Below are 12,547 nucleotides of genomic sequence, written 5' to 3'. Positions count from 1 at the left end.
AGCTGCAGAGATAAAATGGAAAGTTTTTACCTGCCAAGCTCTCAGGTTAGGGTTCTAGGTTGCCCTCAGATCTAACAAAGATATAAAAGAGCCATATTAAGGAGATGCACACTTGCGTTGCTGTAAATATCAAGCACAGCTTTTTCCATCCCCTTAAAGACATGGATTTTTGCTTCCACTATTTGCAGGCTGGTAGCCATAGGTGGTTTAAATTCTTGGTATTAAAAAAAGCTCAGAGCATTACTGACAATTAAAAGCAGCTTTTACACATGCACAATAACGCTTCTCATGCTTTAAAAAAAAATAATATGCATATCCATATTACCATCATAATAAGTGCCACAGAGTGACATGATATGATTGAGTATAATGGTTCCTTTGGAGCCATTATGGTCGATCAGTAAATAATACACTTTTGAAATTGTCTAACTACATATTTACACTTGTCAACTCTCATACACTTCAGTGACAGAATTTAAAAGAAACACTGTAAAAAAATGTAAGAACATTAAACTACAAAAACATTATGCTGAAGTAGTATTAAGGTTTGACTTAAACCCACAAAAACATGGAAATTTCAGGCTAAGGCCAAATCTCCCAAAATGACACTGTCTTTAGCTCCCAAGCTGTGCCCAAGTGCCTGCAGTGATCCAGGAAAAGCAAGGGATGAGGCAGGAGGGCAGGAGAACATGGGGTTGTGGTGGTCCATGTGAGAATTGAGACGTTGTGGAGGGCTCTGGCCACCAATTTAATGAGAAATCTCCTGGGTGAGAACCAGCCTGCCAGCAGCAATTCAGCTGCTCAGCAGAACAGCATTTTCATGATATTTTATATAAACAAAGCCCAGGCCTTTCTCTGTTTATTCAGATGAAATTCCCAATTAAGTTGAGAAAAATTAGTCTTCATTTGTTTCTGAAGAGGCCCCATTGAGACACTGGGAGTTTTCCCTAGCTGAAACACACGGAGCAAAACTTCAGGCTTCGACCCTAAAAAGGCATTGTCAAAAAAATATGTTAAACAAACACGACAGTGGATCATTAATATCCCAAAGATTCACTCCATGTGGGGAAAAAACAAGACTGGGAAGGAGGATGTTTTTTCAACAGTAAAATAATGGGCTTGGCGATGTCTTTTTTAATTGATAATTTTGTGTCTCTTGTTCAGCTGTAGCCACTTTTGCTCCGAGCAGTGGTGGCGGCAACTTTATTGGTTCCAGTAGAGCTCTGCTGAAAACAATAAGCATCAAGCTCCCCAGTGCCATCTGTCTTTCTGTGAGGGTCACATCCTGCTGCCCTGGAATCAAGGGGATATTGAATGCTTGGGAGATGTCCAGAGCAGCCCCAGGCCCATGGCACCTCCCTTGCAACTGAAGGACCCCAAACACTTCAGATGCTCTGCACTGAAATCCTGAAAACGCTTGAAAAAGGAATGATGGATGTTTTCCTAGAGCAAAGGTCTTCCTTTCATATATATCTATATCTGTATCTATCTCCTTGCTCAGATTTATCTATTACCTGGCTTGTGAGAACAAAATCCATAAAAGCTTGGCAGGGCAGGCTCTTGAAGTTGTTTGAAGACACAACTACCACACCCCTGTCAAGAGGGAATTACAGCTTGGTTTTATAGTCAACTCTCCCCTCGACTGGCTGATGACAGAGCAGCCTCCCTCTACGCTCAGCAGCTGGGATTTTACAGCCGCTGTATATAAATGGGATTTTCATGACAAACAACTCTATATTCGGTTTCCTTGTACATCTGAATGTGAGAACCATCTCTTAAGGCTCTGCTGGGAAGAAGTATTAATGAAGACAAAGAGCATTTCATGCTGTTCCCCCCTGGAGCATTATCATGATGACAGTGTAAAGACTTGGTCCTACACAAGTCCACATCCTCCTCCCCAAGCAGCAACCCAGGACCCCCCGTGTGTGCCTGACCCTCGCAGCCCCCTCCTCAGCATCCCACCACCCAACCCCACCTGACCAGGACAGAATCTGCCATCAGCTCGTAGAGCTTTTTCTGGTCTCTCATTTCACAAGGCCTCCCTGGAGATATTTGCTCTTGTCTAAATATTATAAACCAGGGTAAGACGAAGACTTAATAAACCCTGTTGCCTTTTCACTTTGCACAGCGTCTGTCTCCTCTCACCCAACCTCACGGCTCATGCAAATGTCAGAGCCAGAACAGTTTTTACATCTCCTCGGGTCGCCCCACAGTGATACCAGCAAAGGTAAACAAACTACTGAAGTCTGGCTATTTTTATTTCAGATGGCATGTAAATCAGTGGTTGAAAGCTGGGAATAAACTGGCAATATGAGGGCAGCTTATTTAAGCTTCCTCCCCCAGCTGAGTGTTCCCTCAATGTAATATAGCTGACATAACCCTACACTAAGGAAAAAAAAGGAAAAACCCAAAGAGATATAAATATTTTCTCCAAAGTCAAAGACTCTTCCTTCAAGGTGTTTGGCCGACTCTTACAGAAAGAGAGAAGCATTTCCCTACCAAAGGCAGAAATTTTCACCTGGAGGAAATCTAGAGGAGACCAGAGAGCACCTCAAGTGCTCAGGATGGGCACAGGGTTCATTGTGGGACACCCCAATGAGGAGCCCAGGTACCATGAGTGCTTGGGATGGGCACAAGCTCCACATGGGAGCAGCAGAACCTGTGATACAGACGGTGCTCTCTTTCTGCTGTACCAGGTACACCTCTTCTCAAACAACAGCCAGAGCAAGAGCTTCCTCCTGGGACTCAAATCAGAAAATGACTGGTCCTCTGTAGAGCTGAAAGACAAGACCCTGGAAAGATGGGTTTTTAAGAGCAGGAGCTCCAGCTGCCACCTAATTGTCTGACCAGTGGGTGCCCCAAACCCACAAGTTCCTGACACCATTATCTCCTGGCAGAAAGATGTTATGTGCTCCCACTCTTCCCTCTCTGCCTCCTTGTTTAAAGCTTTCTGGCTGTTGGTGAGGAAATGATTTTGCCTTGCTCTAACTTCCTCTCCATCACCTTTCTGTCTGTGAGGACTGGTGAGAGAATGTTTCCACTGCTCTTACACCTCCACATCATCCATTTCTGAGGCCCTTACAGGAAAAAAAAGGCTGTCTCCCATCTCCTGCTGGTGATAGTTTTATCAGATAATAGCACAAAGCAGTTATGATCCTGTAAAGCTGTTACCAATACCCAGAGGTACCTGAACTGCAGCAGTGAGACAGATCATGCCTGCTGCATTCACCCACCAATGGGCAAAGCCTGAGCAGCATCTAAGGGACCTGACTACTAAATAGAATTATCACTGCTTTAACCTGCATGAGCAATTGTTTGGCTTCTCTGATTTTCTGCATGCACACTGTATTTTTCTATATTTTATTTTAAGCTAAAACCTGATGAAATTTGATAGCTTCAGACACAACAGTGCCAAGGAAAAGGAGCCTCTGGTCCCTGAGAGGGACTTCTTTCCACGCTGGCTTGACACATACAACCTGCTTCTTCAATTATGTCTTCCCTCTTACCAGACGTGACGGTGTGAAAACATAATAAAAGCTCTCAGAAAAGAAGTTCAAGGGAGCTGATAAAGTAATTTTCAGATCTCATAAATACTTTAATACCAAGATAGCCATTTGCACAGCCCAGCTCTGCCCCTGTGCCACGCTGGTGAGTGCAGACACTCATGGCTTCCCAAAGCACCTCCATCTCCAACAGCCTGAAAACTGCCCTGAGCAATAAAAACAAAGCTGCTCTCACACAAAACCCCAGCTACAAGCAAGATCTTTGCTCTGTTAGTGCTCTGCATCCAGAGAGGTACAGATGCTTTGCAAGAATTTGAGGTACACACACCTGCAAACTCACAACTTCACGTGTCCCACGACATCTCTGCTGTGCCACTCCTGGTTCAAAATATCTCTTCAAGCATCACAAGTATCAACGAGGTGATTTTGATCATGCACTCACAAGCTCTACCGAGCCAGGGTGAAGCCTTGCAGATAAAAGCTCTGCTCAGGACTTTAAGCTCACCACCTTCCCAAAGCAAAATCTTTTCCTGTTATGTGATTTATTGGAATAATAGGTATTATTTGTATGATCAAACAGATTAATTGAAAAACTGTCCCAAGAAATCATTATAGACGAAGAAAACTCAGGGCTCTATTGCCTCAACAAAAATGCTCTGTTTGTTTTTCTGAATAGAAAGCAATGAAAAATACAACAAATTTGGTCAAGACAGAATTCTGCACTAAAGCCTTCGGTTTAGGTGTGAGAAGATTTTTTTACTGAGAAGGCGTGAAATTCCCCCTTCTCTTGGTGATAAGAAATGCACCCTGATGCCCCAGCTCCTCCAGGACATAGCCAAAGTCGAAATAATTTTCAAAACTAATATGTACACTGAGTAACATGGTTAACATCATCCAATGAATTTAGATCCACCTACACGGTATAAATATATCTAGATAAACTGTCACCTTCAGCAGAATTCATTAAAATAATGTTGTATCTTCCTTGTTAAATGTAATTTTTTTAATTGAAATTTAATCTTACTGCATTATTTGGTAGATTTTTAATTGACATTTGTAGTAATTAATTGGTAAGCATTACAGCTTTGTCTGAAGAATTTAAAACTAAATTTGACATCGAGATTGGCCAGCCACTGCTGTGAGGTGCCTGCTGGGAGCATTTCATCATCCTCCCAGCCCCTCCTGCTGATCAGAGGTGGGAGATGATGGTCTCTTTCTTACAGTCATGAATTACATTACTAATGTATTCCATTACCACCACGCAAATGTCATGTTAATTCCTGATCATCATCAAGTCATACAATGGTTTCCACGCTGGCAGCCAGCCAATTAGCGGTGTGGAAAAATATTCCGCCAATTATATAACTTGAATTAGGTTAAGGACTCAAGAGAAAGCAAAATAAATGCTTTGAAAATACTTCTGAGATAAAATGTAAGTTGACACTGTCTTCATGTGCTATAGCCGATGTTATACAATCTGATAGGCAGCTGCCAACATTCATAACTGTTTATTAAATCTAGCCTCTCTTTATGGTGGCAGCTAAGATCTGTATTTTTACCAATATTAGGTTCATTGTGTTATGAAAAAAGACCAAAATACTTAGGAGCATTCACACCAGCTTATAAAACTTACATTATGTACTTTATTAAATTGTTAAAATTACTTCTTCTCTCCTCCCCCTGCCACAGAGAAAGTTCCACGGACAGAAAAGTTTCAGAAAAACAAAGTCTTTCTGGAGCCACAGATGCCATGAGGAGCAAGGGAGACCCTGCAAGGACAGAAGTGACATCTCTGGGCTGCTGCCACCTCTCCCTCCGAGCAGCTCTGCCAGGGGATGCCAGGCTGGGCTCCTGGAGCTCCCCCAGCCCTCTGACACACATCTGGGGCAGCACAACCCGGGGGAGCCCGCTCCTGCTCCCCGGACAAACCCCTCTGGCTCCTGCTCCTTGGCATCACAGGGCAAATCCAGCCCTGTTTGTAACCAGGAGCCAGAGGGGAGGGCTGAGGGAGAAGAGAGGCACTATCACAAGGAAAGGTCCCCACAAATCCACGTGGGAAGGACAGGGACACGGCAGGTCCCTGACGCGCTGTCTGCTCCATGTTCAGCGCCGCCAGCAGCACCACCAGCCTTTTAGTACCACCCCATTATTTTGATTTGTTCCATTCTTAACTTAATTTATCCTACAAGCACGGTTATCTCCAATTTAAAAACGTACACAGCACCAGCTCCTCGACTCTAAAAATTTCTAACTACGAGCAATTTGTTCAAACCTTTTACTGTATCTTTCTCTCTCATTTTCTGAGGTGCTGCAATGAGGCAATTCACTGTTCTGGCTGCTTACCCCAGATGACCTTTGCCTGCCATAAAATGGTATACAACTAAATGCTCTGCTTTAAATAAAACCCTTGCCTCTTCGAAAGGCCCAACGTATTCAGTCAACACAATCAGCAGAAACCACATTTGGTTACTCAATAAGCAGGAAACCTTTAAGGCGCGTACGGTGGGGAATGAATTCCTGCCATCACCAGGGACACTCGAGTGGGGAACAAGAGAGACCGCCGAGAAGTGGCTCTTGCTGCAGCCGGAGAAAGGATCACTCCTTTAAGCTGAACTCTCAAGGAAAACGAGAACAAAAACTGAATTAGCTCGACACGTACCCTCTGCAGTCAGCACATTGCTAGGCAACTTACCATCTCTTGATAGAATTATGGTGGAGGGCTGGTCGTACATCAGGGTTAAGATGAACACAAGCACCAGTTTGGGCCAACTGCTCCTTTCCAGTGGGAATGCTCAATGCTTGGTCATTTCATATTATTATTCTGCAATATTTCCTAAGCACCTAGAGAGTCTAATGCATTCAGAAGGTATTTTAAAGCTATTATGTGACATGAAAATTTTAAGATAACTGGAAGTAAGTGAATTTTAGGAGGAATAGCGCGCGTCTTTTTCTTTGTTCGAGGCGGCATTTGGAGGGAGTTAACAATCCTTCTTCTCATTGCTTTTATTTTTTAAGGTATCCAGAGGGCACGTTACTCGAACACTTTATCTTACTCCAGATGCTGGTTGGCCACACATCCATAATTCAACCTGGTATTTCAAGTGCCTGCTTTGAAACACTGGTCCTTTCGTTTACCACCCTGAGACCAGACACAAAGTGACATTAGAAGCAGTGCCACGGGGCTGTCACAGCACCCAGCGATGCCACACCTCACCCATGCCAGCCTTAGAAGGACCTCAGTCCTTAACCATACCTGGATATTGACATTCCAACCCCAGGCATTATTTACATTTACTAAAGAGGCATTAAGCAAATTCACAGAGTGCTTTAAATTGGGGCATGTACCTTGCATATAACTCCACGTTTGCCATGCATACTTTATAGGCACAAAGAAATAATTAATTACCTAACCATCATGATTAAAATCAATTGATTCATATGTGACAGAGCACTGAGAAATTTTTGCATGACTGGAGAAGGCTGGGATTGGTCCCTGTTTGGGGATCTCGGTCGTATCAGTGAGGTTGGTAATTCAGACATGAAGGAAATGGTAAGAATCCCTCTCCTCTATGCACACTTTGAGCTGCCATATGGGTTTATTCAACTGTTTACTATACCAGTCGGTAAAAACTGAACAGCTATTACAATCTTTGCTAAATGACATGGTAATTATGCTACCTCTGGGGAAAAAAAAAAAAAATAAAAAAAATGGAAACTTAACAAAAAAAAATCACAATTCACTGATGTATGAATTTCTTGGGTTTTATAATCTTTGAATTGAAATGCACTTTCCAACACACAGAGGGATATTAAATATATAATAGAAACCTGAATTTATTTAAAAAAACAATTTGTGCTCCCAATTCCTACACAATTTAATTATGCAGATTTCCTGGGTTTGAAAGATTTCTTACACTGGCTTTCCAGTTTTGCTGCAGAATGAGATGATTCTTGTTTTCCCAAACTAAATTGCCCCTCCTCTCACCCCAGTTATTAAGAGAGGCAATCAGGAGGAGGCAGGTAAGAGGAATGGGCATGGAAAACTCCCCATGCCAGGCTCCTGGGGGATGGGGACAGCTGGAAAAGGCACAACCACCCCTTGCATGGCAGAAAAGGGACCAAGGGGCTTCTCAGGGAGGGTAACCCCGCCAGGATAGGCAGCACAGGAGGGGTCTCACCCCAGCACCCTCTGGAGCCTGACCAAAACAGGCTGCTCAAGGCTTTGTCCCCGTGTCCCCCAGGCTGGGCAGCAGCAGGAGGTGGAGCACACACGGCAGGACAGCTCTCCTGTGTACCAGTGACACCATTTTGTCACTGGGATGCAAGTGCAGCAAACGCTGGAGCCAATTATCTGTTGGCAATGGCTCCTCTGAGAGTCCATCATGCGACACGTGATGGCCAGGAGACCTCTCCATATCCATATTTAATCACGACACGAATTGCCCACATAAGCTGGGTTTAGATCCTGTCTATCTGCGAGGCTTCAGTTTTGGGCAGCAGCTTTGCCTGCATGACTGAACTCCAGTTTCACCTACAAAGACCTCACAGTTCACAGGATTCGGGGGGATGAAGAGAAGAAAGAAAGGAAAGGACTGGTTTTTTCTGTGTATTTTATATTTCTGCTATTTCATGACAATGAAGGTTGCTTTGGGGTTTTTTTTGGGTTAAGAATAGTGGTGGACTTGCTTTTAAACACAGACAATACAGCCCCCCCGCCAAAAAGGGGAGGAAAAAATGAGGGAAAGATAATTTGCAGGAAAGAATAAGTGAGAGCTATTGCAAACTCAGGCTTGACAACTCACCAGTTTTACTTGCAGGCATCACACATATCCATTCATGACTCAGGGCAAATACAGGAAAGGATTGGAACCCTTCTCATGGCAAATGTCTCTGGAAGCCGGAGTCACTCAGAAAAAATGTTCTCAGGAGACTGAAAGACAAAAACATGTTTTAAAACTTCACTCAGTTAAAATTGTATCAAAGCCTATGATTTTCCTGTGAAAGTAAAAGGTGGTTATAAATGCTGGAGCTGAGGGGAGCATTACAGAAGCATGTCTGTGTATCAAACTATCACATAACAGACTCTATTTGGCTTTAAATAAAACCAAAATTTACAATATTAAGAAAGGTTTTTAGAGACAAATGCTTATGTCATATTTGCAACGTGTTCTTCCGACAGGAGAGCTTATGTTCCTTCTAAATACAAAAATGTGTCACCATCCAAATCCACATTCTGCCTGAAAACACTGTACTGAGCACAAAATCCAGATACTTTAACCTACTTTGCATTATCAAAATATAACACTCTCTGAATTTCTGAACTATTTACTCTCTGTCTTCACTCACTGCATCCTGATAAAACCTTAATAAAATGTAGAATCTCTTGTTAGCATTAATCTTTCCTCTGAGATAAGGAAAAACACATATAAAAACTATTTGATGTTCAGGGTGGAAAGGCAAAATTTGCAAACATCAGTTAAGAAATACCAATTAGTATGTTTTTTTCCCCAGCTATTAGTAACACAGATTGAGCTTAAGCTTAGCTCAGAGGAAGCTGCTCCCTGTACAAATGAAACATCCATTTTACTAATAAGGTTATTTTAAAATAAAATCTATAATATCTACACTGATGAAGTATCTGCACTGGGTAACAACTCATACTCAAAAATACAACCAGAGGTGTTCCCAGAGCTCTTCTGCATCACACCAATGAAACCACATGGGATTTAAACAGCAGCTCTGATGCCTGCCCAAACTGGGGAAGGGCACACTCTGCCCTAATGGATGCACCAACACCTGGGAGAGCCTCTGCTCCCTGGACCCCTGCACCACAGGAACCTGCAGCATAAACCCCAGGGGACTAAACAAACCTTGCAATGGAGAAAAACATCTTGAAAAACTCGAAGAAGAAAAAGTATGAGAGCAAAAATCACCTGTGGTGCTTCTGAGCCCTTCATTCCTCAATCCTCACCCTCAACAACATCCCCAAGGCAGTGGCTGTTCCCAGCCCTCCCACCAGCACTCCGACAGGGGCGGGTACTGCCATCCCTAAATTAATCTCATGGAGTTAATTATTTTGGCAGTCCACTGCAGTCTTCCTGAGGAACATCTGGAAGCTTCTGTCTTCGCAACAACTGCATGAAATTTTCTAAGACAAAATCCAGGTACTTCTCTGGCCCGGGGGCTTTCTCCCGTTCTTTGCTGAATGCGCAACGGCTCAAAGATCACAAGGGTTCAGAAATCTAAATATAGGGATTATGTGACCCTATTACAAAACTGTGCTACACAATAAAAATAGACCCAAAAGGGAGTTTTAAACAGCATTTATGCTAAAAATTACTTCTTTCTCAGAGACTCTGAAATACCTGCAAACCAAAAGTGACCTGCATCTTGCATTGGTTGTATTTTATTCATGAGGGGCAGAGCACTTGAGAAAAGCAATGAAGCAGTGTCAGAAACACACATCCGAGCCTTGCTTTATTGCTGTGCTTGATGACAGATATGCAGATGGGTTTGTAGCTGAGCAGAAAGCTGCATCTACATATGCTGGACAAGATTTCTCCAGCTGACCTGCTGCACCACAGCATTCAACTAATCTTTATCCATGATACATCTGTAGGGCAGGAAAGTATCAGTGGCCTTCTTTAGAAGATGAGGAATCAAGGCTCATGTTAGCTAATGCTTGCTCAAAAAAGTTGATGTTCAAGACTTTTGAAGCAAAATTATTGTCTAAATAATATATATGGTCCTCAGATGATGAGGGCTACAATGAAGAGAAGCACTGTCCTTGCCCGCTGATCCTTCCTGAACGTAAGCAATATCTTGGCACCTTTGTGCCAACAAGCAGATTTGGAAGGTGAGAGCTCCTACCCAAGGAATAAGAAGCAGTACAGGGAGGAGGCAAAGACATTCCATCCAGCTTGGCCTGAACTCTGACAGTGCACCTGCTTCTTATGCCATTAAAAACTGACCTCACTCCACAAAGCATTTCTTCAGCCAGGTTTCCCAAGGGAACAAAGCCTACATGATCACCATGTACTTTCTGCACCCTGCCCCACCTGCATCTTTTGAATCCCTTGGATTAATGGGAGCAGAGAGCTCCCAGAGACACGAGTTCTCACGGCATTAACTGGGGCTTGCCCCACTGCAGGCCTCCAAACCCAGTGGATCAGCTGTGTCCCAGAGCCAGCTGGGTCCGAGCACAGCAGCAGCTCCAGGCTGAGCCCAGCACAGCCCAGGGGCACACAGGCAGCTCAGGCACTTCCATGGACCTCAGCACTGGAGAACCTGGAGAAGCAACCCATTCTGCTGGGGAGAAGGGTGGAGGAGCCAGAGGAACAGATTATAGATTGGTTCTGATAAACTCGAGCCTTTAATGATCTACCCACACACTCGAGTTCGATCTGGCATTGACAAATTGAAGCTTTTAATGATGTGCCCACACATTCGAGTTGGCCACTCCTCTTCTACAACTTTCACAAAAATAGCATGCTGGGTTAAAGACACAGAAACTCTAATACTGCTACAACATGAGCAAAACCCTTGATCAAGGGTTTTTGGCAAACCTTCTTCTGCAAAACATTTTTTGAAAGGGCCTCCAATACAGCCCTCCAACACAGACCCTCTTCACTGCCCTGCTCCCATATGGATTCTTCGAAGGCTACAGCTCGATAAGGGGCAATGAGATGCAGCAGCTTTAGCATAACTGAAGTACAAAGTCAATCAAACCTTGAAACAGGAATCTGGGCTTCATTAATTCCAGCAATCACAACGTTTTTATTATCACTGTATTAATCAGAATAGGAAACCTATTAATCTGCCCCCAACAAAAATTAATCTTCGTAATATTGAGCAGATTTGAAAGACAAGTTTTAATATTTCACTATTTAAATCTCAAAGGCAGAGGCACACAGCTCAGACGATTGGGAAGATCACTGTGGACTTCATCTCATCAGCATGAGGTCCCCTACCTTTCCCTCTCTGTGCATCTCCACCCTGGGGTCCAGCTGCTCCTGGGGCTTTTGAAGGAATCCAGAGCATCATTTCCTACATTAAACTGCAAAAGGAGCAGGCAGTGCCTGATGCACTGAAGAGCAGTGAAGAGTTTTCGTTGTAAAGGAACAGCACCACAGCCAGCAGTGCCTGGGTGGCACAGGCTGGACGTGCCACCCACACCAAGGGCTGTCTGGGTGTGAGGAGCTCTGCAAAGGGCAGGACACACCTGGGAGGCAGCAGAGGCATCCCTGTGTGCACAGGCAATGAAAAGAGGTGCAGTGGGAGAGAACAGCAAGCGGCTGGCAAACAAGAAAGTATCTGAAATTCCTGTGCTCCACCGGAGCGAGTCAGGGACGGCTACACAGACCTGGGCAGGTGACCTGCACCAACCCCCCCAAAGCTGCAAAACATCCCCCCAACACCACACAGGGCATCAGAACAGAGCCCAGTTTAAAGGAGAGAACAGGTGGCAGAGGAGAAGTCCTTACACAATGATGGCAAGGAGCAGGACGAGTCAGAAAGGGAAATAAAGACAAATGGCAAATGTGACTGCAAAAGGAGGAGAACCATCCAAAGGACCTCCACATACCCATGCCCTGCCTGGGAAGGGTGACACGGATGAGCACATGGCTGCAGCTCCTTTTGCTTTTCTTCCATCACCATCCTGCTGTGGCACTTGTTGATGGACAGGTGATTGTGCTACTTGGCCAAATTTTCATTAAAGCAGCTTTCACCAACACAGGAATACATCCCCACATGCACTGACACACACCTCGGGACTGTATCTGGCACAAGCCAGGCCTGATCAAAGGCAGAACTTCAATCATCTCACGCACCACTCGTGTCAGGCTGTTTACTGACTGCACTGCAGCTACAGAACCCTGTTTTAGCTAATGATTTCTCAAAGCCATGTTGCACAAAAGAAAACAGGTTCAGCTTGTACATCAGTGCCTAAGAGACTGCTCCAAACCAGACAACTGTATGAAAAGTTGTGCCCATGTATACATATATACAAAACTGTTTTTAAGTGACTGTTTTAAATTAGAATA

The 12,547-nt window shown here is 44.0% G+C and overlaps 1 protein-coding gene across 22 annotated transcripts in view; it reads right to left on the bottom strand.

Annotated features, from left to right (window-relative positions):
- Positions 1-12,547, bottom strand: part of FOXP1 (forkhead box P1) — a 378,502-nt gene that overhangs the window by 324,089 nt on the left and 41,866 nt on the right. For all 22 annotated transcript variants that reach the window (XM_086846832.1, XM_086846841.1, XM_086846847.1 and 19 more), the window contains one exon: positions 8,306-8,433. The gene's annotated coding sequence lies outside the window, so the exon portion shown is untranslated. The remainder of the gene's footprint in view (positions 1-8,305; positions 8,434-12,547) is intronic.

This window comes from Cyanistes caeruleus, chromosome 11 (assembly GCF_971803275.1).
Source record: "Cyanistes caeruleus chromosome 11, bCyaCae1.hap1.1, whole genome shotgun sequence".
In the NCBI taxonomy this organism is placed as follows: domain Eukaryota; kingdom Metazoa; phylum Chordata; class Aves; order Passeriformes; family Paridae; genus Cyanistes; species Cyanistes caeruleus.
Note: the sequence above shows the minus strand (reverse complement) of the source record. Positions and strands in the feature narration are given on the sequence as shown.